The following is a 26,268-nucleotide window of genomic DNA, read 5'->3' as shown; positions in this document are numbered from 1 at the left end:
AAAGTACAAAGCTAATGCAGAGAAAACAGCACCACCAAGCAATGACTCGGTGCCCTTGCATTCAGCCTCCTGCCCAAAGTCTTCAAGCCTCCAAAGGAAGAATAGCAAGATGAAGAAGGAGGGGAGATTGGTAAAGAGGCACAACTAGGTCCATCCACCTGGTTCAGGGTTGCTGACATTGAGCAATTATTCGGGGCTATTTTAATATGTCGTTTCCCCTTCTTTAGAACTCTCCCACGTGCCCCTAAATGAGCTGCCTTTCAGATGAACAAGTACCGTGTAGGCCTCCCAGATGCAGCAGGGCAGGTCTGTATGGGGATGCTGCAACAAGATGATGCTAAGGGCCCAACACACTCGGATTATCCCCTCCAAATGAAAGGACTATTTCAGGCAAAACCAAAACTTTCTCTGCTTGTAAAGCCTCAGGTATGCTACTGAGGAAAAGTGAGGGAGTGCTGATGATTTAGTACAAAACTTTATTTGAAAGGCAACACAAAGCAAAAATCAATTGAAGGTGAATGAATTGTGTCATTGTCACCAACTGGTGAATTTTGCATTGGACGTGGCAACGTAATGGGTTAGTGTTACTCAAAGTGTAATAGTTTGGTCTGAAAACAGGTAAAATACCTAGAATGACATATTCCGGCTCTGTGACTTGCTGAAAGTCAGTGCTGGTGGTGATAATTTTAGATAAATAAAGCCTTCATTGGTCCTAAGAACTTAGACATTCTTCTTTCCATAGAATTTTTCACCCACCAGGATTGCATCCCCCTTCTTTGACAGCATGCTATGAAATTTCATACTTAAATCCTTCTGTAATTCAAAAGTGTGTAATGAAGGTCTTAAAACCTAACCACAATAAATAAAAATGTATTTGGACTATTCTAACATAAATTGTATCTATGAGAAACGAAAATGTGTCAAAGATCTAGAAATATTGTTTCTAAGTGAAATGAAAAGGTACACTTTGGAGAACACATTTAAGAAATACTTCTTTCAGTATTCAGTCATGCACTTGGTTATTAGTATATTTCACTTTCATGTTGTTTTTCCTTAGCAGAAAATAAATATTTAATAAATTTGATTGACGTTGGGGCCGACTGGGATATCATGCCAATAAATTTTGAAGAACCAGCTAACAGCGGAATACTGAGAAATGCAATGTCACTTCATCACGGCAGAAATAAAAATAGTTTCAATTTTTCATAACGTTTAACCATCCCATGAATCTAAAACATGTTGTTTGACAAAAGTAATTAAAGTGTGGACATTTTGAATTATTTTGATATTTGAAATGAGAGCTTGTCTACCTTACAGTTCTTCATCCATCAAACTTCTTTTTTTAACTTGAAGTGACTTTAAAGTTACTAAGACACAGTCACCTTGAAGACTGGTTCTAAAACTTGGATAAGCAGTCCTTGTTTGTTTCAGTGAGATTTCCTTGCAAGTAAAATAAGGTCACGGGCTCATTCATTTTCACGGGAAACTGAGGACATTGAGAAAGATCTGGGATAGGCAAAAAGAGGTCATCCTCAAAGGCACTACTTGGATCGATCATATAGACACAACCAAGGAGTCTCCTCGTGGCTGGTTCCAGAAACATTTTAGGAAACAGGAAGCAAAAGCTATGTCATTCTTGAAATAATACACACGATCTTAAACATGATAAACTTGCTTAGAAGTGGTGCCTCAGGTACCTTGTAAAATATCTTCATGACACGTCCATGTTATGTTTGTAATATCCTATCTTCTTTCAAGTGGCCAGCCTGAAAAGATATTTCAATGTCAATAACACTACTCAAGTTATTTTGATTACCAGAATTATTGATGGCATGATAATTGTGTGCAAAATGCAATGCTAAATGGTCCAAGGATGTAGGGCTTGCTTATAACTGCACAGACATGGATCTCAGCTTTCACACGAGACGGCTGGTGTAGTGAAGAACTGAATTTACCTTCTTCTCCAGCAGTGCCTCTCAGATTGTGGTCCCCAGATCAGTACCATCCGCCTCACCTGGGAACTTGCTAGAAATGCAAATTCTTGAGTTCACCCCAGACCTACTGAGTCAGAAAGTCTTGGGGTGGAACCAAGCAATCTGAATTTTAGTAAACCCTCCAGGTGACTTTGGTGCACACTAAAGTTTGAGAACCTCAGTTCTACAGCAGCAGTTCTTAAAATATTGTCGCAGGATCCTGGGGAACCCTGAGATCTTTCGGGGCTGCAAGGTCAATTACTTTTATAATAATACTAAGATGTTACATACATTTTATGCTGTGTCAACATTTGCCCTCTTGGTATAAAAGCAAGGATCAATGACTTCAGCTGATTCTTTAGCACCAATCAAGGCAATACAGTGGCAATACACCAAACTGTATTTGTAGTCAATGAATTTTTCAGCAGCACAAGCATGCAAGTCAAAAATGTTCATTTCGGGCTTCCCTGGTGGCGCAGTGGTTGAGAGTCCGCCTGCCGATGCAGGGGACACGGGTTCGTGCCCTGGTCCGGGAAGATCCCACATGCCGCGGAGCGGCTGGGCCCGTGAGCCATGGCCGCTGGGCCTGCACGTCCAGGGCCTGTGCTCCACAAAGGGAGAGGCCACAACAGTGAGAGGTCTGCGTACCGCAAAAAAAACACAAACAAACAAACCAAAATGTTCATTTCACTTAAATATGTTGATTACACAGTAAAAAAAATTATTAAAACTTGACCCTTGAGTAGGTATTTTTTATTATTCTGTATGATGAAATGGGAAGAAAGCATGAAGCGCTTTTGTTGAAAATCCAAGTCAGATGGTTGTCTGAAGGAAAAGTACTAGTAATATCGAGTTGTGAGCTGAACTAGTAGCTTCTTTTCATGGAATAATATTTCTACTTGAAAAAACAACTGACAGACGAACTATGGTTATTCAGACGTGGGTATCTGGCAGACATTTTCTACAAAATGGATAAAATGAGGTCATCACAAGAAAAACAATTGACAGTATTTGTTGCCACATGTTGAGAACAAAAATTACAACTTTGAACATTTGGTGTTTGCCCTTGTGAGCTTAATAGTTTTCCAATACTCAAAGTGTTTTCTGATTAGATCAGTGATAATACTAACAAATATGACTTTTTAAACATCAATAGGAATGTGTGCTCTGAATAATTTATCAAATTATGCACCAGTAAAAATCCAACCAAAGCACAAGCTAGTCCAAAGGCTTTCAAAGTAACAGCACGTGGAGAGTTTAATGGTGTGATTTCAAGTTCCATGTTACACCTGACCTTTCCAAAATGATCATCTGTTGAGTTTTATTGAAGTGTCAAAGAAGAACATCCGGACTTATCTCAAAAGGCTATTACAGGGCTTCCCTGGTGGCGCAGTGGTTGAGAGTCCGCCTGCCGGTGCAGGGGACACGGGTTTGTGCCCCGGTCCGGGAGGATCCCACATGCCGCGGAGCGGCTGGGCCCGTGAGCCATGGCCGCTGAGCCTGCGCGCCCAGAGCCTGTGCTCCACAACGGGAGAGGCCATAACAGTGAGAGGCCCACGTACCGCAAAAAAAAACCAAAAAAAAACCAGGCTATTACAGTAATCTTCTCTTCTTAAACCTCATATGTGTGTGAGGCCAGATTGTTTTCGCTTATACTTAAACCAAAACAATGGATCACGGGTAGATGGAATGCAAAAGCAGATATGCGAATCCAGCTGCCTTCTATTAAGCCTGATGTTAAAGAGATTTGCAACTTGTAAAACAACGTCATGCTTCTCACTTTCTTATGTGTTGGAAAATAGCCCTATTTTTTCATGCATATATGTTGTTTATTGATCTATCTATCTATCTATCTATCTATCTATAGAGAGAGAAAAAAAGAGAGAGCGTGTTCATTCTCTACACCCGCTATAATACCAGCTCAATAATGGTAGGATTTTTTTTTCTTTGATTTACTGCTGTACCTCCAGCACCTAGAACAAGGTAGTAAGTAGGTTCTCAATAAATACTTGTTGAATGAATAAACAACTGCAGAAATGAAATGAAAGGCAGAGAAAGAATGAAAGGAAGAAGGGAGAGAAAAAACCAAGACAGCTTCACAGGAACTTGTTTGTCACTTTTCCCCAAGTATTTTATAAACAATTATGAATAAAAAATTATTTTATAGGAGATAGGAAGCATGGGTCTACCTTCAACTTACTGCCAACTTTTGAATTACATAGGATTTCTTTGTAACACTGCCTTTCAGAACACAACATCCTGCTAACTTTCAGAGGTTTTACAGCTAAATGAGATTACGTGACTCTATACATATTCTTCAGAGTAAATAGTTTATAAGTTCAAGATGTTACCATGATAATTATTTTATGTTGCTTATATTGCCTTGAATTGTGTTATTCAAACAACTGACACGTTGCAATGGCTCTTCACAAAGCAATAAGCCATCTTTGGAAATCTAAAAGACATATTTTCTGAAAATATACATTTCTGAAGAAAAAAAATTATCGTATGTTTTATTTCTTTCTTTGGAAGATGCCGTTTGAAATTCTGAAGACTGACTGAGACCTTTACCAGGGCTTGATTTGCTATTTTCTATAGAAAAAGCCTTCTGAAGATTTGATAGCTGCTCTCAGAATGAAGAGTAATTGCATAATACTTCATGTTTACAGCAGAGAATTGCTGTTTTGTCATTTAGACATGCAACAGTGCTGTTCTACACAATGCAATGCATCAGAAAAGATTCAATAATCATTCCTTAACTGGTGTTAATTTGACTGACAATAGACTATAGGGTGCAACTGTTGAAAAAAATCCCAAGAACTGATGTTTTCAATTCCACATTCTTTTAAGCAAATAAAATACATAAATACTTAGAATGAATCTGATGCAAAAAATTCCAAATGCCAAGCAAGGCTTCTTTCATTCCTCTTTATAACCAGGTGGCAGGCAGACAATATTATTTCACTGTTCAAGATGGGGAAACAAAAAGCAAGAGACCTTCAGATATGGAGCTAATGATACCAGTCATGATAGTCACCTGTTGCTCACATGTCAACTTCTATTTTGAAAATCCTTTACACAATTTCCTTAGAATGGTTCTGCCTCCTTAAATCATCATTATCAATATTTATCTTCAGAAACGTCTAAAGCAGTCATCATCCCATGCCTCTCAAAGATTTGGCCCCCAAAAGTGCAAAAAGACATTGGACTCAGACTAGGAAAGAGAAGTTAACTTGCTTTCAGCTGTATATCATTCTGTGAAATCTTAACAATAAAGTTCTGCACTGGTATTTTACTCCATGTTTAAGAAAATGGAATGTTCTTTCATTATTTTCCCCACCACCATTAACTTTTGGTAGAAGGTAAGGCTGTAGGTGGCACAATGGGCCTTTTGGAACATCAGGACTTAATTACGTATGTTGTATCACTCCGTGAACGAACGAATGAATAGTGGAACTCGAGGTGACAACATTTCTGTGGGAAGAGAAGTTTTTAAAACAGTTTCCAGGACTGACAGTGGCGTCCAGATTTGTACATAACCCAGTAGTACTATCATCATATTTTTGAAGATAATGATAAGGAGACCGTTTTCCATAGGAATAAAAGCTGGGGAAGAGATTGGGCCAAAGAAAGAACTCATTTGAACGGCGTCAAAGTCTCTGCGACAAAGTCAAAAGTCAACAGGAGGATTTTGTTACAATACCGGAAAAGGCACCTACCTCACAGGAGAAGGCTCCTGTGATCACGTGAGAAGGTAAGTGCGGCAAGAGACGCTTGCTTCCACGCATAACTTATTTTCCTGAGGAACTGACACAGGCCTGGGCGATGATTTGGCATTTATTTAGTTTTAAATTTTTATTGAAATATAGTTGATTTACAATGTAGTGTTAGTTTCAGGTGTACAGCAAAGTGATTCATTTATAGATATAGCTATAGATATAGATACAGAACTTTTTTAGATTCTTTTCCATTATAGGTTATTATAAGATATTGAGTAGAGTTCCCTGTGCTCTACAGTAGGTCCTTGTTGGTTATCTATTTTATAGATAGGCGTGTGTATATTTTGCATTTTAAGACAGAAACATGGAAGGGTATGGCATGCTGGTCCTTCAAGACTGAAAGCTGGAATGAGGCAGAAATGTCCCGTGAAGACATTCTGACCCCCGAGGTCAGGGAACAGTGTGGGTTCCGAATTTCAAACTTGCCTGATTTTTACTCAATGTTGAAAGCAGCCTGGCATCTGCTGGGTGTCCAGGTGGTGTGAACAGGTCACAGCCTCCTTGAACACACCTCTAACGCAGACAAGAAGGCTTAGTTCCAGAGCCCCGGGCTTGGTCTACCCCAATGCTGGTGCAAACAGTAGGATGAAGATGCTCAGAGTGGCCACTCAGAACTTCAAGCGGGTGAAGAAAGCTTTCTGAATGTTCCACTGTAATATCCACACTCCAAGAGAGAGCGTCTGCTGCTGTACCCTAATGTATCATGTTAGCTGGCATCTCATTTCCGGGCTGGTAAGTACCTAACACATATGAATGAGAAAGGGGGCATTTGCTATTAAAAGTAGGCTTCCTTTAATTAGAATTTTTTATACCTGAGTCTCCTAGTTTATGAACCCCTGTGATGGATGTAGCTTTGTTTAGATAATTGCTTGAGATGAGTGAATACCCCAATATTTATTATGCAAGGATGTCAAGGAATTATGAATGGACGCAAATAGTTCCATTGGGCAAGCGCTCTAATTAATAAAGCCAGTTTCCCATGGTTTCCTGTGTGCGAGAGCAGTACCAGGGCTCTGTGGCCAGGTAACTGATGCACAGAACAGATGTCAGTGGTAATCCTGAAAAAGAACTGGCACTGGAGGAAAGCTGACTGGACTCAACCCCTTTTTATCTCTATCTCCTCTCCCTTCTGCATCTTAAAGACCTGGATCTTAACAACACATTTGCATAAAACAGCCTTTCCCCCAAGAGCTGATAGTTTAACCTCTAGCATTTACTGACAATGGTTAAACAGATTACCTCTCCTGGGGATTTTCTTGGGGGGGTAAATATTCTTAAACTAGGAACAGGACCAGTCTAGGGCTAGTCTGTACATGCTGCATACCGATTGATAAAATATCCAAACATCTCCATACCTTGCGGTAAATTGCAACCGATCACAAGCCCTAAGTCCTACCCTTACGTTGTGGAAGCTCGTCACTATCAGTAACTAAAGAGTGAATGTCCACCAAGAGTCCTGAGGCCCAGATCTCAGCCTGGCCTCTGTTTTTATCAGAAATTTCTTGGGCCTTACTGGATGTTAAATATTTGGAATATGACTTCTGGGTGCCTCATTCCATCCCCAAAACTTAGATGCTTGATTTTTACCCACAACAATGCAGAGCAGATTTTCTCTGTGGGCTGCAGGAATGCCAGGGCACCTTTTCACCCCCCATGTAGGCATCCATCTACCAGAGCAGTCCTGGGAGGGAAGGTGGAAGGAAGGGCACCATTGTGACCTTGAAATAGATTAAGTTTGGGTGCAGCAGGAATGTAAAGCAGTACTAAGTCCCCTGTAGGTTCAGTGTTTTTCTGTTTAATAAGTCACACGAGCACGACCATGTTCCCGGGTATTTTGATAAATGCATGCTTTACGTCACTTAATCCTCACATGAGTGAAGTAGTATAATGCCCATTTTACAGATGAGTACAATAGTTTTGCCTCTCTTATAAGGAACATGGGATGTCACCCCTATTCTAAGAAGGCTCCAGGATTCCTGCCCCCTCACGTACACACGATAGATAATCTGATTCCCCTGAGCATGACCAGGACCTGTGAATATGATGTACTCTCACTCCTATTATTAGGTTACAACATATGGTAAAAGGGAAGAGATTTGCAGATGTCCTTAGGTCCCTAATCTATTGGCTTTAAGTTAATCAAAAGGGAGATTATTCTGAATGCATCTGACGGAATCAGGTAAGCACTGCAAAAGAGATCAGAGTATAAAGAGAGAGATTCAAGGCTGCAACAGACGCTGTCTATCGGCCTTGAAGAAGGAAACTGCCTGGTGTGGAGAGGGTACGTGGCAGAGAACATCAGGCAGCCTCTAGGAGCCGAGGATCATACTCCCACCACCACAGGAATTCTGCCACCCAGTGGAATCCAGTGAGGACCCTGAGCCTCAGATGAGATCACAGGCTCAGCCAATATCCTGACTCTCACCCTGGTGAGAACTTGAGTTGGGGACCGAAGTAACCTAGTGCACACATCAGACCCATGGGAACTGCGAGAAAATAAATGCGTGATGTTTAAGTGCTGAGTGCGTGGTAATTTGTTACGCAGCAGTAGGTAGCTATTGTCCTAGGCCCCAGAGGTTATCCACACGAAGGTTATACGTGAATACTGAGAGACAGTTTGTAAGAAATATATGAAGTAATCTTTAACCTGCCTAACCTATACTATCCCAGTGTTCAATTCATACTCGGTGTTGCGTAGTTAATAGGCTAATGGGTACCAACATTTAACCTAAATGTTAATCAACAGAAACGGAGGCTTAAATGTAACCTAGCAAATTTTTGATATCTACTACATGCCAATGAGTAAACTAAATGATATTGAAGTTTTCATAACAACAACAAAAAGAGAAATGGAATAATTGTGTGCCCCATAGCGTATTAAAGGTTATGTAACTATTTATTATAATTAAGTTAGTAAAAACTTAGCTAAAATATATCTTGAAGGGCAGCGTGATTGAGAATATCTTCATCCTCTTTTTTTCCTAAGTCAGTGAGCCTACACTGGGTGAAACAGATATTTGTGTCAGGCAACCTGAAAGCAGACCAAAGATAACTGAGTCCATTTGGATTCAATATTATTGTGTATCATCTACTTAGGCTGATTCAAACAAGTATTTCCTTTTGAGGCTACTGTAATGGACATAATAACACCACCAAATATGGGAACCAGACCATCAACATCTTCTATATTACAGTGAATCTGGATTGAGGCCTTGAGACATATATGCCCAATATCTGTCAGCATGCGGGGCCCACAGGTAGAGATGGGGGATGCTAGGCTCAGAAACTTGGAGAAAGGACCTCTAGCCTTCAAGGCAGCATTGTCAATTGAGCTATGCTTTGTTCAAGCATGAGTCTCCCTTCAAGACTGGTAACTCCTCTCTCTCCAAAGTTAACAAGGATGCAGAATTGTTCTGCTGCAGCTCCAATATGCCTGCTTTGGGGATTCTATCCGCCAGAATCCTCATGGTGCCCTGATGGGATCTCACCTAAGACAACTGGATGAAGCACAAGCATCACGTTCTGCCAGTGGTTTAGAGGCGGGTGGGGTGAGGGATGTCTCCCAACCTTGCTACCAAGTCAAGCCCCTTTGGGGACTGGAGGTGTAGAACTAGTAGTCATTACACCTGGACAAGCAAGACTGTGCAGGTAAATCAGGTCTCATGCTCACCCTCCTTATGCGGGTAATTGATCAGAGCAAAACTCAGCCACTCTTGCAGACATTTGATGGCAAATAAAATGGACAACAACCTGTTAGTTGAGTGGTGAAGTCCCAGCTCTTTCCTTCTGGTGATATGAAAACTCTGGCAGTAAAGATGGACTGTGCAAACAGCACAGTGTTTCGGTGGCTTCAAGTGGTCAAGCGGAATCAGGTTGGAGCAGGCTTCACAGGACCTAGTGCTAGGCCAACTGCTGCAGGCCAGGGACAGTGAACCTTCTGACTAGGGACAGAACAGAGGACGGTTCCGGGTACGTCACCCCTAAGGTTACAGGGTGGAGGTTCTGCTACTCTTAGAACCCATTCGTGCGAGATCAGGTATAACTCAAAAATACTTGAGCCGACCCACGGTTCTTGAATACCAGTGTTATGGATTGAACTGTGTCCCCGCAGAAAGATAGGTTGGGGTCCTAACCCACAGTAGCTCAGAAGGTGGCCTTATTTGGAGATGAGTTTTAACAGAGGCGGTCACGTTAAAATGAGGCCATTAGGGTGGACCCTATCCCAACATGACCGCTATCCTTATAAAAGGGGAAAGTTTGGAAATAGAAGCAGACATGCACATGAGGAGAACGCCACGGAAGAGGACGGCAGAGATTGGGGCGATGCTTCTACAAGACAAGCAGCACCCAACGATTGCTGGTACACCCCCCGAAGCAAGGAAGAGGAAGGAGTCTCCTCAGAGTCTCAAGGGACCACAGCTCTGCTGACACCTTGACTTCATACTTTTTGCCTCCAGAATTGTGAGGCAATACATTTTAAGGCACCCAGTTTGTGGCACTTTATTTCAACAACCCTGGGAAACTAATAAAGCCACATTCACAAACAAACCTATTGTCATAATTGACGTGAGCATATGTTGAAACTTGAGGGCGTACACACCAAGAGACTCCAAGTTCCAAGTAACTGAGCACGCACAAAAGTGAACACCAAGGAAGGGTGTGACTGGGCAGAAGGGGAAGTGGATGACATGAGTAAGGAGAAGTGGAAATGAGTGACAGGGGACAATAGTTTGACTACGATGTGTGCCTCTTAGACACTTTCCAGGAAGCACACTTTGTTCAAGGATTTTCCATCTCAGGACAGACTGGGTGATCACGGCACAGGCTTCCCTAGGATATGCAAGCTGTGCAGATGCGTTCTCATCAGAGCGAAGCCAACATTACACCACGATGTTTCATGCAGACCTACAGAGGTCACACAGGTCAGGAGGACCCCTTCCCGTCCCTTGAAGTCACTGACATCCTGGATCCTATCCCACAGTGACTGTCCTCCACTTTTCTCAGTAATCAATGGCATTTATCTGTTTGACATTGTTTGGGTGACCAGAGCTTACTTACTCTGAGATATGTCCTATAAACCGCTCACTTTGTAAATCCCCCCCCTCAGAAATAAATAATCAACCTTTCCTGATTCACTTCTCCTTCCTTGGAAATTACCATGTAAGAATTTCCACTGGAAAAGGCGATCCTTTCCCCTGGAGGAAAATGTTATCTCCCCCGCACCAACCCCTGGAACACCTGACGCCCGTACTCTCATTAAGAGACATCCTCAAAGCCTTCCTCAAGAAATGAGACCCGTAATTACATGTCCTCAAAATAATAGCTCGATAAAAATGACAGATTTGGCCACTCGTGCTGTTGTTTTGTCTACATGACACCAAACAGCCCTGTTGGTTCATAGCGTCACAGAGTTAATTGGTCACACCTGTTACAAAATGTCAGGCGCACCCTGAGTTTGCAACACAGTGCCGCGTGCAGCCTTGAGGGAGGTGGGCGTGGGCAGGCTGCTTCCCCTTTCGGGTTATCACGTTGGAAGCTGGGCTGTGAAGTCATCTCTCCCCTAGGGGTGCTGATTAACTGGTGGTGGCCCAGAATATCTCCTTCAGCCTCAACTTAACGCGCAGGAAACTATTTTAATACAGCACGAAGTAAAACTAAAAACAACACGCACTTCATCCGACTCCGTCCCTTTATCCAAATCCTCTCCACACCTTGGACCCAACTTAATTCCCAGCTCCTCCAGAAAAATGTCCTCCAAATACCTTTTCATCCATCTCTTTCTTCCTTCACTTTTCTTGTTCTTCTTTTTTTTTTATTTAATTTTTTGGAGTAGAGTTGATTTACAATGTTGTGTTAGTTTCTGCTCTACAACAAAATGAATCAGTTATGAATGTACTTAAATATATACTCTTTTTTAGATTCTTTTCCTGTATAGGCCATTACAGAGTATTGAGCAGAGTTCCCTGTGCTATACAGTAGGTCCTTATTAGTTATCTATTTTATATACAGCAGTGTGTATATGTTCTTGTTCTACTTTTTTTTTTTTTTTTCCTGTACGCGGGCCTCTCACTGTTGTGGCCTCTCCCGTTGCGGAGCACAGGCTCCGGACGCGCAGGCTCAGCGGCCATGGCTCACGGGCCCAGCCGCTCCGCGGCACGTGGGATCTTTCCAGACCGGGGCATGAACCCATTGTTCTACTTTAAAAATCACGCTTTGGGCCAATACTCAGATGCTGCCTTGTGTAATTACTTAACAGTTTTATGCATATTATTTCTATTCAGTAATCCTCTTGATGGTACTAATCATGATTTATATTTAACTGGGGTCACTGTCCTCCCTATCTTGTCTAGCCTCATGCCAAAAAAAGGTAACTATTCAGTAAATAATTGCATTAAATGATGACTCTAAATGGATAACTTAGAGCCCGTCCTAGTGCTGTAAAATTACCAAAGTATGTGCGTCTTTCAATGAAATGTGCATTCTCTGTGTTTTTGACAATTCCTAAATGGAATTTCTAGAATTCCTAAAATCCATCTGCCTGATAGATTCTCCTCTTCAAGATTCTAACTCTAAACTCTTTCGGAATCACATCAAAGAATAAACTTAGGGATTGTCAAGGTCCAGCGCCCTACATGTATTTTCTTTTACTCTGTGTGCCTTGCAACTTCATCACATAATTCTGTCTTTCTTGAAATATCCACATTCTGCATGGATAATCTTATTTTGACCTTCAGTTCACCTTTGATGGGAGTGCTGTTTGAGAAAACTCTTTTTATTTTAACCACATCTGGTCCTACGGAAATAATAAAATTGATTGAAACATTTCATTAACAACTTTTCATCCCATTCATAATTTTATGTGTGTCTCCCTTAAATTTCTCAGAATCCTTCATTGATGACTCCCCATATGCCAATCTGCAAGAGGTCTCAGTTATTACAAGTATCTTGGGCTGGCTTTTCCCCTAGACTCAGTCATTTGTTCCGGCTAAAAATCTTATTTTTAAAATCAGTTGACCTACCATGAGTTCAGCTTGACTCCAAACACAAGTTCAGCTATTAAATCACTCTAAAAAATGGACTAACTTTCTTATAGATAATCCATAACAGGGCTTCTTGACCTGAGATCTTATGTTCTCTAGAAGTTGTGAACAGAATTCTGTGTGTGTGGATATATTATTTTTCTAGCTAAAGGACCATATCTTTATCAGATTATCGAAAGGTGTATGACTCCAAAAGAATAGTGAATATTCTAGAAATAGGTGCTGAGCCAGGAGCGGAAACAAGGAAAGGTCCAAGAGTTTTGAAATTTCTATTGATATTTTCATCTCCTGAGTTTGCAGATGTGTCCTGCATTGGTGATAATATACTGATATCTAATTTTTAAATGAGCAGCCATGTATAATTATTTCAGAAAGTTTAAAGAAAGGGTGCAGGGAGACAGGAAGATAGAAGATTTGATTTAAATATGGAAATATTTAAATAAGAAATCTGGACCCCTTCCAATAAGTTTACATTCTGACATGAGGATGGTCTTAGGGATATATCTTCATTCTTTAATAATGTGAATTTCCTGGACATCACGCACTCACATGTAAAGTCCAAAAGTAAAGATATAATGACCTTCCTTTTATCTGCTTTTCCCATCTCAATATCAAGTGTAATTAAGAGTTGATTCTCAAAGAAGACATCATACAGACAAAATAAACAAAAAAATATTGAAAGCCCTCGAGGAAGAAAACAGAGAGGAACACGAAATTATCCTCTTTTAAATCTTTTAACCTCACTGACACTCAGACTGCGTTTTATCCATGAAGAGGGAATTAAGTTAGATATTCTTTAGGGTCCCTTTCAACTCTCAAATCTTTGGATTTCTGTGATCTCGTGACTTCATTATTTTATTCCCAGTTACAATAAGTGATTTCAGCCTCAGCCTGCTGAGAAATTCTATGCCTGTGTCCCCCTACACAACACTGTGGGGTCTGTGTACTGTGAGGACCCCCAAGGATGTCTCAGTCTACCGAAGCTGAGGACCAGCAGAGGGTGAACTTCATCAGTAGAGTTTGCAAACAAACATGAAGACACCCACACAGACACCTCCCTGTGACGGCAAAGTGGCTGCAGGTGTGTGTCCCTCTCCTCCATCTCACCATCTGGGTCGTTGAAATCAGCCAGGAGTGGAGTGTGGGATTTTTAACACAGTGGTTGGAAAATGAAAGGCATGCATAGTACCATCTTGGGAATAATGTGATTCTGCAGCGGCAGAAGTGCAGCCTGGAGACAAGTAAGTGCAGCCTGGACACTTAAGTGTCCAGTGCAGCCTGTGCAAGTGCAAGTAAGTGCAGCCTGGAGAGCCATGCTTGCCAATTACGTCGGCAATTACTGAAGTTGTTTCCTCCCGTTTGGATATGAAGTGATCACAGGAGACACATACAGGGTGAAAGTGGGAAAGCTTGCTCAGAAACACAGGTTGTCATCTGGGGGACATCAGATGAGCATTTTAGAAAGTACCCCTGTGCCCTGCCATGATGCAAAATAAATGAATACTAAGCAAATGTTTCCCCCTCCCAGTTGTTGGAAAACACAGAAGACCTATGCCTGTATTTAAAAGATAGTCCAGCCCGACTGTGGTTATTACTGCTCCTGGAGAAATAGCAGTCCATAAATGGGTTGCCTCAGGAAAAAAAAAAGAGAGAGAGAGCCTGTGCGCCATTTCTTTAAGTCCTAGTTACAACGTTAGAGGTGAGAAGACCAATTATATTTATGGGAGAAGCATTGCTTTTCTTATGTCATAAGAAGTTAGGAGGTGGATGGGAGAGTAGAAGGGAATTAGACTTCCCAGGAGAAGTAAACTAATTTGCAACAATAAAAGGGAATGTGTAGCTCTCCCTCTGCCTGGACTAGCATGCACCTCACCGAGCCACGGCCTTGCTTCTGGCTCTGCTCCCTCACAGGCAAAATGGGCGTAATAACGTCAATCATTCCTTATTCTTTTACGGAGTGTTATGAAAAAATACAAATTATTCAACAACTGCAAAGGAGTTTAAGATTCACAATGGAGTATCCCCTTGGGGTTATCAATGAGAGTGAGGCCACCATCCCACAGAGATGCATCAGGTCCAGTGCGGCAGCTCCTGGAAGCATATACACCTTGAACGGAAGTCTAGGCTAAATCATCTTGTTTTCCACTCAGAAAAGGGAGAATGTTCTCCCATAATCAGCCCTCCCTCCTCCAACCTCACCTTTCTAGACCTGGGTGGAATAGAGCCTTTCTGTACATGTAGGCTAAGACAGGGGTGTAATTGGAAGAGGGAGGATAAAGAAGCATTTTGTATGATTACACTTCACATCTATGACTCTACTATATGTCTTCAGAGTTGATCTTTCCACTTTTACTGCGTCATCTGCTCTGATGATAAGCAATTGTTTCAGTTCCCGTGTACAATACAATTAATTGCACACTGTGTTGAGGATTCCGAGTGTGCGTGAGCTCTCGAAGGATCCTCATCTTTATTCTGCTGGGCTAGGCAAATTCTGAGGGGTATTTTCACCCGGGTCATCTCAGGGGCCCCACTTTAAGAGGGAAAGATCAATGAGAGAAGCAGCCATAAGAAGAAACATTTTATTGAGCCCGCGTGTAGGGACTCATGGCAACTTTCAATGAGGAAGTGTAGGATTAGAAAGATGACAAAGTTTTAAAAAATTCATCTTGGTTATTGTTTGAAGGCCTCCATTTACTATATATATATATATATATATATATATATTTTTTTTTTTTTTTTTTTTGGCTGTTTTGGGCCTTCATTGCTGCACACGGGCTTTCTCTAGTTGTGGCGAGCGGGGGCTACTCTTCGTTGTGGTTCACGGGCTTCTCATTGCCGTGGCTTCTGCACAGGCTCCAGGCACGTGGGCTTCAGTAGTTGCAGCACCCAGGCTCAGTAGTTGCAACACATGGGCCTCAGAGCGCGCGGGCTTCAGTAGTCGCGGCTCGCGGGCTCAGTAGCTGTGGCTCACAGGCTCTAGAGCGCAGGCTCAGTAGTTGTGGCATGTGGGTTTAGTTGCTCCATGGCATGTGGGATCTTCCCGGACCAGGGCTTGAACCCGTGTCCCCTGCATTGGCAGGTGGATTCTTAACCACTGTGCCACCAGAGAAGTCCTCCATTTACTACTGAGAATGACTCATCATTCTTTCTGAAGGCCTTGAGTCTACCAGGTCTAAATAATATGAATTTACTATTTGGACCTTCATCAGCACACCTCTCAGAGTCTCATTAGCATTTACAACCATGAGATGAATGTAATTCATTTTTTTCACAAGAAAGAGTGTATAATTTGAAGGTTTGTTTTGCTACTAAAATAATTATCTACCAATTACTAGAGGGGGGGGTGGGCATGGGGTGGGGGAGGAAGGAAAAGACGAACGTGCTTTCTGTTTAGGGTTAATTATCTTGCCAGAAGTCACCCTCCACTGGCCCAAAGTGCCCCTGTCAACGTGAATTTGTACACCAGGACATGACATGCCTGTCTCCATCTGGTGCTGCACCCATTGCACAGTGCCGGAAAGCCACATACCAAAGAACGGGCTCTTTTTAAAAACTACCTTCTTTAAAGAAAATAGTTAATACCGGAAATGTAGAGTCTTCCATTATGCCCAGAGGAGTGTCAAAAGTACTGTTTATCCCATATCTATTGTTTTCATCATGTAATTTCTAAAAAGTAGAACCTATGGGCAATTATTGTCTGCAGATTATTTTCATACGTTAAGATTTCATTTCTCTGACAATGGGCATTTTTTCGGAAGTCATCGAAGGCACATAGGTGAGGGCTCTCCCTCCACAGCTCTGACCGGCCCGCCCCGCTGTTATCTTTTAAGTCTCTGTCTTTTTAAAAACTTCATTTGAACTGTAATGGAAATACCATAAACTGTGTATATGTAAAGCATATAGATCGATAAACTTTCACTTACGTATGCACCCATAAGACTATCACTGAAATCAGGATAATCAGCATATATACAGAACCCCCCAAATGTCCTCATGGCCTTTTATCATCCTCACTACTGGCCCTCCCTGTGCTGGTTAATTTTATGTATCAATTTCTCTGGGCCACAGCGCTCAGATACTTGATCAAACATCATTCTGGTTATTTCTGTGAAGGTGCTTTTTGGATGAGGAACATTTAAATCGGTAGATGTGAGTAAAGCAGATTGCCCACTCTAGTGGGGGTGGGCCTCATCCAATCAGTTGACTGCCTGGAGAGAAAAAGAATGAGATCCTCCAAGAGGACAGGAATTCTGCTGGCAGATGGCCTTTGGACTTGAACTGCAACATCAACGGACCCCTCCGGATGTGGCGAGCCAACTCCTTAAAATAAATCTACCGCTAGCTCTATCTGTACACATCCTGTTGGTCCATTTCTCTGAAGAACCCTGACTCATATAATACACTCCCCAATCCCTCACCAGCCCCATCCCACTCCCTACCCTAGTCCCAGGCAAACACTGATCTGCTTTTTGTCACGATAGATTAGATTGGATTTTAAAGAAATGTATACAAATGAAAATTTACAGTATTGAGTTCATCAGTGTTGTGGCATAGTAATAATTCATCTTTTTATTGCTGAGTCATGTAACATAGTATATGCTGTATATGCCACAATATTTTTATCCATTCACTTGTTGCTGGAAGTTGGAGCAGTTTCCAGCTTTCACAAAAAGACTCCTGTGAACATCTGTGTATAAGTGTTTGTATGGAAATATACTTTCATTACTCTTGGGTAAAGGCCTGGGGGTAGAATGGCTGTGGGGTCATATGGTAGGTGTATGTTGCTAATAGGCTTTTAACTCTGTGCTGTTCTCTATTATAGAATAGAGAGACCAGGAGCCCAATTTATCATTCTCCTATAAATCCTAGTTATGAACTATGATTTATTTCATTCTTGGAGTTTAGCTCAACTTTTTGAATGACTGTTTACAGGTGTGTCTTTGAAAGCCTAATGGAAATAAATCTCAACTCTCAAGTTCTAAAAAAAACCTCATTATAGTTAAAAAGAGGATTGCTTTACATTCCTTACATTTAACTATAGTCAATGAAGAATAGAATTCAAATTCAATAAAGAATTACAAGCTTTTTGTAGGTGTCAAACATTTAAAATATATGCCTCAGTCTAAAAACCAAGTCTAGTTATTTCTTCCTATTACTGAGTAGTCTGTAGTTCAATGTAGGACTTGGTTGAACCAACCAAACCAGTATTTATTGAGAAAAATGCTAGGCTTTACCATTAAAACAGAGTTGCGTGAACATGCAGCAAATTACTTGGAAGCTGACAATTAGGTAGACTTGTTGAATAACTAAATTATATCAAACTGTTTGCCTTTCTGCTTTTCTTAGATTCATTCGGATTTTTTTGCCTTCCTCAGTATCAGGGGAGTTTGTCACCAAGCAAGGTTTTCACGATCTGATCTGTAAGCTTATCTTTCAGAATCTTCCTTGTTGGCGAATGTAGTGACTCAGAAGGCAAAGCATATTAAGTTCTGGGACACAAAGGGAAACAGTATTTGAAGTGGTGTTATCATTGCTCTGTAAGTGAATTCCTGGCTTATCCCTAGCATCAGAAAGATAATTTAAAAATACATAAAATAAAGCCAATCAGTTATTGAGCCCTAAGGCACCATCAGATAGGAATCATAATAAATCAGGCTGATGGCCTTCAAACAGCCCCCGATTTTCCTTACTAATCAAATGAGATCAGAACTCAGCCATCACTGCAGGAGAAAAGCCAAATTTAATTAGCTTATCCCATGGTGTCATTTAGTAAATCAAAAGCCTTTGAAAGGCCAATGAATCTTGCCCTTATCATCTCATTATCTTCCATCACTAACGAGGTATCATCAACCAGCCCCACAGAAACAGTTATTTTAGTGTCAGGCAATAGCTTGCTATAGCTAGTGACACTTTCCACTTTAGAAATGGTAGTGTGCGGAAAAGTCTACTCTCTTGCTTCCAGTTCTGTTGTAATCCTTTGCCTTCTCCATGACTGTGATGGAAATGATATTTTCCCTCCCTTATTTAATAAATGTTAATAAGTAATGATGCCATAAAAGTCATCAATGTTGGTATCTACTCCAAGCATAGTCTTTTAAGTAGAACCTGACTACTGATTATTGTATTATCCTCTCAGTAATACTTATTGAGCCCTACTATGTGTCAGGCATTCCATGAGGCACTCATAACATTAATATCCCTTCCTAAAGGGCTAGTTCACTCTTTGATATTTACTTCGGCAACAGGCACGAGCTCCATTAAAATGATGCATGGATAACTCTATTTTTAGTTTTTTGAGGAACCTCCATACGGTTCTCCATAGTGTCTGTATCAATTTACATCCACGTGATCCAGCAATCCCACTCCTGGGCATGTATCTGGAGACAACCATAATTCAAAAACATACTTGCACCCCAATGTTCATTGCAGCACTATGTACAATAGCCAAGACATGGAAGCAACGTAAGTGTCCATCAACAGATGAATGGCTAAAGAAGATGTGGTATATACATACAATGGAATATTACTCAGCCATAAGAAGAATGAAATCATGCCATTTGCAGCAACATGGATGGACCCAGAGATTATCATACTGAGTGAAGTAAGTCAGACAGAGAAAGACAAATATCATATGATATCACTTATATGTAGAATCTGAAAAAAAAAGTTACAAATGAACTTATTTACAAAACAGAAAGAGACTCACAGACATAGAAAACAAACTTACGGTTACCAAAGGGGAAAGGGGGGGAGGGATAAATTAGGAGTTTGGGATTAAAATATACATACTACTGTATATAAAATATATAACCAACAAGGACTTACTGTATAGCACAGGGAACTATACTCAATACTTTATAACAACCTATAAGGAATAGAAAATGAAAAACAGTATATATACATATATAACTGAGTCACTTTGCTCTACATTTGAAACTGACACAACTTTGTAAATCAACTATATTTCAATAAAAATTGAAATAAAATAAAATTACACACTGAACACATAGTACTTGAGCATCTACTCTGCATGCTTAGGACTTACTGGGATGAGACAGAAGACAATGGGGAACTTGCAAGGTAGCCTCAGAAGTGCTGGATTATAGCTGACTGGCTGAGTAAACTGTCAGTAAGATGGGGATTCACAGGAGGGAAAGCCAGACTGCTGGGGCCAGAGACATAGCTGCTGGACAGACGAGTCGGCCCTTGAATGGCTGCCAGTGTATTAGGAGGAGAGGACCCTTTAGGGGAAGTTAGCACTAGAGCAAAGGCACAGATGCAGGAATGTGTATGGGGGCTTTTAGAGAACAGCAAGGTTACAGTAGCAAGTGTATCAGGGCTGTGGTCCCCAGACATTTTTTGGCCACAGACCCCTTTAAGCATACCATGATATGGTGATGGTAGTAATAACAATGCTATATTAATGCTAGCAGTAATATAAATGATAACACACACATAATTTCAATGTGCCTTCAATGTTGTTCACATAAGTGGTTTTTACTAATTTGAACTTCACAGCCCCATGAGGTCTCATGTTCAAGCTCTCCCCTTACTAGATGACAAAACTGAAGTGTGAACAGTTCAAAGGTCACGCAGCCAGAAATGTGTGACCTGGAATCTGGGCTCAACACCACCCTGCCTATCCAAGCAATAGGCTCTTTTTCTAGAATAAGGAGCATTCTGTATTTCTACACAATTTCAGAGGGTTCATGGACTTCACAGATCCCCACGACCTTGGTCCCTGGGTTGAACAGTTTTGATCTGTGGGGTGGCTGGTGGAAATGTTGGATTCACATTGATAAATAACCTCAAATGCCACCATTAGGAGCTCTCTGCAGGAAACCAGAAACACTGAACATTCCTAGCCTGGAAATGATATGGAAGAGCAGTTTACTTTAAAAAGCACAGAAAGACAGTAACAGGTGTGAGCTGATTAGCGCACCTGAGGAGCTGTCAGGCACTTTCAGGTATTATGTTATTTAATCCTCCCAACAACATTGTCTTCTTATGTAACCCTCCTTCCCATCTTTTTTCTTACAGGTAAGGAACCTGGTCACCTGAGACTGTAATTTTCCCAAGGTCAGTGCCGCCGCAGAGTTTGCTCCTTTCCACCCCCTCCCCAGCTAACGTAGAACCTGTGCCTCTCACCAGCCCTGAGCATCCTTCTCCCAGTTTCTGTGAACTGTCTGCTAATGGCTCACATCGGCCACCTTCAGAGACTGGTCTTGGCCAATGTGTTCACTGCCCAACTAACAGCCAGAAATTCCCTCGAAAACCACCACCAGCTCAAGGCCAAGGACTGGTGTGGAAGTGAGGCAGGCTGGGACCCGGGACCCTTTGCTGCAGTGCTGCAATGCTTGCACCTGGACAAACGTCTCCTTGAGCTACAAAATACAAAGAAACTGTATGGGACTAAAAATAACTGCTAGCATTCCCAGTTGGGGCAAATTTTGGACAAAAGATACAAAGAGACCAAAAAACCCAACTGCCACTTTTGAAGAGCCCAGAGCAAAAGCAGGGTACTGCGCATGCCCCCTGCACTCAACACCAACATCACCTAAGCCACCCCTCCGGCGTGACCCCTGGACACACCCCTACCCTCACCCCATGTAAGGAACAAGCTCGCCCTCCTTCAGGGAGTGAGCAAGAAAGGAAAATGATCACTTGTTTTCGCTCCCCCCCGCTCAGCAGGGGCCCCAATAAAGTCCTGCCTGAATTTCTTGTTTGGGCTCTAGTCAATTTCTATTGATTGGGGAAGGCGAAGAACTCTGGTCGGTATCAGAACGACCAACGCCCAGGACTTAGTCTCCGGTCTGCACACACCCTCCAGAGCTCCCGCAGAACCCTGGGTCCTCAGGTCAAAACCCGCAGACCCGCAGAGTCTGGGTCCTCATGTCAAATCCCACCTTCGCCCAGCTTCGCCCCTTCTCTGTCCTGCTTTCCTGGCTCCATGGAGTACTTCCTAAGAAATTACTCTCACTCACATCATTGGCTCAGGCTCTGCTCTTGGGAGAACCCAGACTTAGCTGGTCATACGAGCGTTAAGACTAAAAGGACACCGAGCCTGGGTCTGATCTGCCTTTGCTCTCTACCTTACATCCCAATAGCCAACAGCTACAGAATTGTAAAGAAAAGCATCTAGAAATGAATTATTTATATACAGCTTCATTTTGGCAAACTAATTCTATGGACTCTTACAAGTGGGAAATGTATTAAATAAAAATATTGGAAGGGAAAACTAACAGCAAGAATTATTGTGGATTATTTTTAATATGATTTCTAATGACTTGATTTTCAGGTGTGTGGTTTACAGATATGGAGATTAATAGACCATTACTAAGACAAGTTGCATGAACTTGCAAAAGCTTCTAATACTAGCCTAAAGGTAAGAACTTGAGTCAACTTCAATGATGAATGACAGCAACTCTAAAGGGAATATGATAAGAAATTGTACCAATAATGCACAATCAAAACTCCCCAGTAGTCATCTCTGGATTTTTGAAGGTGTACCTCTTCTTGTCCCATCCCTGATTCATGGATGGAAAGGTCCTCATCTTTGTCACATTTGGTAACGACATGTGGAAGCCATGAAGTTCCATCGTGTCAGTGATCAATGAACTGTGGTCACCGCAGATATAAGAAGTGTAGCCACTGGTGGCAATAACATGAAAAAGCAGGAAATATACAGTTCATTTCCAGGGGTGTATGTCTATGGACTATGGTTCTGCATGTTTTTCTTTAAGAAAAAAAAATACTTAACTTGGATTAAAGTTCTGTAAGACACAGCACTTGATGAAATCAAGCATGTTGATCATCATAATTTAATACGTAGCCGGTTTTTCCTTCAATAAATCATGGATATGAGTATACATATTTTTTTCTCTAGAGCGCTCACTGAGACAAAGATATTCAGATTTTGGAAGAGATATTTTTCTTTCCCTTAGGAAAACCTCTACTCGACATGACTTTTAAAAAAACATTACCATTTGTCTCGAGAAAAGTTAGTTCCCTTAAGCGAACAGGAAAAAAATAAACAGGACTCTTGCCCCAAGTAGCACTTTTCACAGGTTTATATCAAAATATTTTATAGCCTTTTAAATTAAGGATTGTATTCCTCCATTAGACACATATATGGTGTTTTTCTCCCACAAGAAGAATTCTGTGAAATGGAAAGAATCGCAAAGCAGAGAATTCCTAGAAGTGGGTCTGAATGAAGTGTTTGGACGAAGAGACCCCAGATAAAGCTGCATCCTCTTCTCAGGAAGGAAGTTTTTCTTTCCTATCACAGGCCCGTGCTCTGCCGTGAGCTTGTAGGACATGATCTGAAATAGCGTGCCTTTGGCCATAATACATAGGACTTTTCACACAAACAATCAGATGGTGAATCCCAGTTGGGAAAAAGAACAATCTTCTTGAAACATAAACATCACCAAAAATATGAAGAAAGCTGTAAGAAAAGTAGTTGCCTTTGAGAACATCCCTTTTTTTGGGTTTGTTTTTGGTTTTTTAAAGGAAGCAGTGAGTCTTCTACCAAAACCACCTCTGGCTTTCATGAAGCTGCTATCTGTAACTCAGTTGTTTCTTTTCAACGTATTAAACATGACAGGTTTCATCTTTTGGTTTTCTGGAGTTGATTTGACCAGAATCTCTGAAAATGTACTTGTGGGAACTTCTGTCGAGTGCCTGAATGACAGTGTGAAAAAATGTTTGGAGAAGGAGAAAAATCAGTGCATATGGGGCTGAATGACAACTCCTTAAGGGAAACCTAAAAAAGGAGATTTCTAGCCAAAATGTTTAATTACTGCCTCTTCAAGACAGGCCAAGCCATCTGTTGGCTGGGATCTTGTCCCCACCTTTGGGGGGTGCTTGGTGATTGGCTGGCCATGTGTGAGAGAGCCATCTCCAACTGACATCTGTCATCTGTCAACCCCCCAACTGTAATGATGGGCAAAGTTGCTATCGGCTGTCAATGGGCCATATGGAATGACGAGTAAACGAACAGACCACATCCCAGACGCAGGGTGTTTCACAGGCAAACCAACCACTCACCAGCCCCTCTGGCTCCGAATGGAACCATAGGGTTTCGTTCTGCAAGAGAACATGAGGGAAGTGGGGTCGTGGTTACACATTAGAAGCTATCTCATCTTAAATCTTTACTGGAAAATTGGGAGATTGGGATTGACACATACACACCACTGCATATAAAATAGATAACGAATAAGGACCTACTGGATAGCACGGGGAACTCTACTCAATACTCTGTAATGACCTATAGGGAAATAGAATCTGAAAAAAAGTGGATACCTATATATGTATAACTGATGCATTTTGCTGAATCAGCAGAAACTAACAACATTGTGAATCAACTATACTCCAATAAAAATTAAAACAAAATAAAATTTAAACTTAAAAAAATCTTTACTGGAAAGGTGAATGGAATACATAAGTAAATAAGCCTGAAAATAAGCCCATCAATTAACTCATAAATGTGTATAGGTTAGGGTGGAACTATAATCAGTCTACACACAGAGATCTGCTAACATGACAAACATTGGCCCCAGGAGTACAGGGTCAGTAGGAAAAAGTCTGTCTTTAGTGGTCAGTTTGAAAACTAAGAAAACATCCATGAACAAGGCTTGAATACCATCTCTCTCTGTTTTGGGAAACTTCATACAGACAAGCAAATCGCCGAGGGAGAATGTTTTGGTCTAAATATATATAAAGTTCACTTGAATGCTTGGCCAGCAAGGCTGAGATCTTAATGTCATGTTCCGATGGCATGACACATCCTCAGCAGCCTTTTACATGTGTTCTCTGTTACCCTACGATTTATTCAAAAGGCTTATTACAGGGAGTTACCTACCTTCAAGCACTATCTCACAGGCTTTAAAGTGTGGAATGAATTCATATTACCTAAATCAAGTCAGAACTTGAAAATAGTCATTTCTGGAACTAGAGACAAGAGCAGGTGGGTGGTAGTATCTTTTTATAACTGAGGAATCAATTTGCAACCCCAAGTTTTTCAACTCCATTTAGTTGTGGACACTAAAGAATTTCGATCAGTGGTTCTCAATTCCAGCTACTCATTGGACCAACTAAATAAAAATGGTAGGAAATAGGACCCAGCTATAAATATATTTTTAAATGTTATCTATCATTCAAATGTACGGTTGAGAAGCATTGTTTGCAAATTCAGTTCAGCTGAAATCTGAGCCGAACCTGATGAAGCTTGGAGGGCGTTACGGGACCCAGAGCCACCGCAAGCCGGCTGAGGGCTGAAGCAGATTGGCTTGGTCATGCAACCAGGAGCCAATGTGCCTGGAGTGAACCAGGGACCCTGGGGCTCAACAAGGTCCAGGCTTTCTCCAGCACTTTCTGTGCACATCTGTTTCGTACAAATTGCTTTCTGCACAAACATCTTGTCAGCACTCCAGCCTTATCTATCAGGACCAAAGCTCATCCCCGAACCCCCTCCTGACTTCCAATTCCTCTGCTGTATAGAATGGATCCCCTGGAATCATAATGATGTCTCCTGTCCAGACTTGACCATCCTCATGGCAAATATGACGTGAGAATTAAGGTAAGAATTATTATCACCATATTGAAGACAGAAAGAAAGCTTGAAGAGGTCCAATCATTTGCTTGTGTAACTGCAGTGCTAGATTTCATCCCAGGCTTGTCTGACTCCAAAGTCTACCTTTCCCCTTTTAGCCACTAATGGGAAGCTCTGTCTCCTCAAATTTGGATCCAACTTCTTGATCCAACTTCTCTTGAGAGGGGCCAGTTCTGCAGCCCTGGCCGCACTCAGCTCCAGCCACTGCCCTTGGCCCCCTCCTTCCTACTGGATGATGCTCCTGGATCCCATCCCATCACCAGCTGAGTTATAACAGGGGCCAAATCTACATGCCATCTTCCCTTCTTATCACCACTGACCAATCCAGGCTCCTCTGACCTTTTCACAGCTTGGATTCTCCTTTTCATGATTGTAAGAACATTTCGCTGTAGGTTGATCTTCAAATGCTTTAGGTTTGATCAATAAAATAAAAAGAGCCTAATAAATGATTGTCTTCTCCCTTACCTTTGCAGCAAGATTTTCTTAGTGTATCTTGATGAATTTCATTAAAAATTTTTGAGATTTATTTTCCTTAAAATAAGAGGAAAAATAATTTTGGATTAAACATTAATAATAATAGTAATTACATTTACTCAGAAGAAATACAATTCTAAATTCAAAGTAAATAGGGCAACTTGATTTTTGATTTTAAAAAAGTGAAAAAAATAAATAGCACAATAGGCTGAAAAACCACTTCATCTCTCTCATTAGCTCTGAGCTCTTTCTGGAATTGGGTTACAATATCATTAATAAAAGCATTAAAATATCTTCGGTACTTTTAATACACTAATTTGCTTAAAATGATATGTTACATTTTTGTTTTAAAAGTGTTACATACTCGTGCTATAAAATTTGGAAAAGTA

The 26,268-nt window shown here is 41.3% G+C and overlaps 1 long non-coding RNA gene across 1 annotated transcript in view; it reads right to left on the bottom strand.

The window, feature by feature from the left end:
* Positions 1-1,334: 1,334 nt before the first annotated feature.
* LOC132508914 (uncharacterized) overlaps positions 1,335-26,268 on the bottom strand; it is a 235,701-nt gene continuing 210,767 nt past the window's right edge. Inside the window, exons 6-7 of the long non-coding RNA XR_009536818.1 lie at positions 25,871-25,936; positions 1,335-1,766 (exon numbers count right to left, since the gene is read on the bottom strand). This is a non-coding gene — a long non-coding RNA (uncharacterized LOC132508914). The remainder of the gene's footprint in view (positions 1,767-25,870; positions 25,937-26,268) is intronic.

Source organism: Lagenorhynchus albirostris, chromosome 18 (assembly GCF_949774975.1).
Source record: "Lagenorhynchus albirostris chromosome 18, mLagAlb1.1, whole genome shotgun sequence".
Taxonomy (NCBI): Eukaryota; Metazoa; Chordata; class Mammalia; order Artiodactyla; family Delphinidae; genus Lagenorhynchus; species Lagenorhynchus albirostris.
The sequence above is the reverse complement of the archived record's forward strand: the minus strand, read 5'-3'. Positions and strand labels throughout refer to the sequence as shown.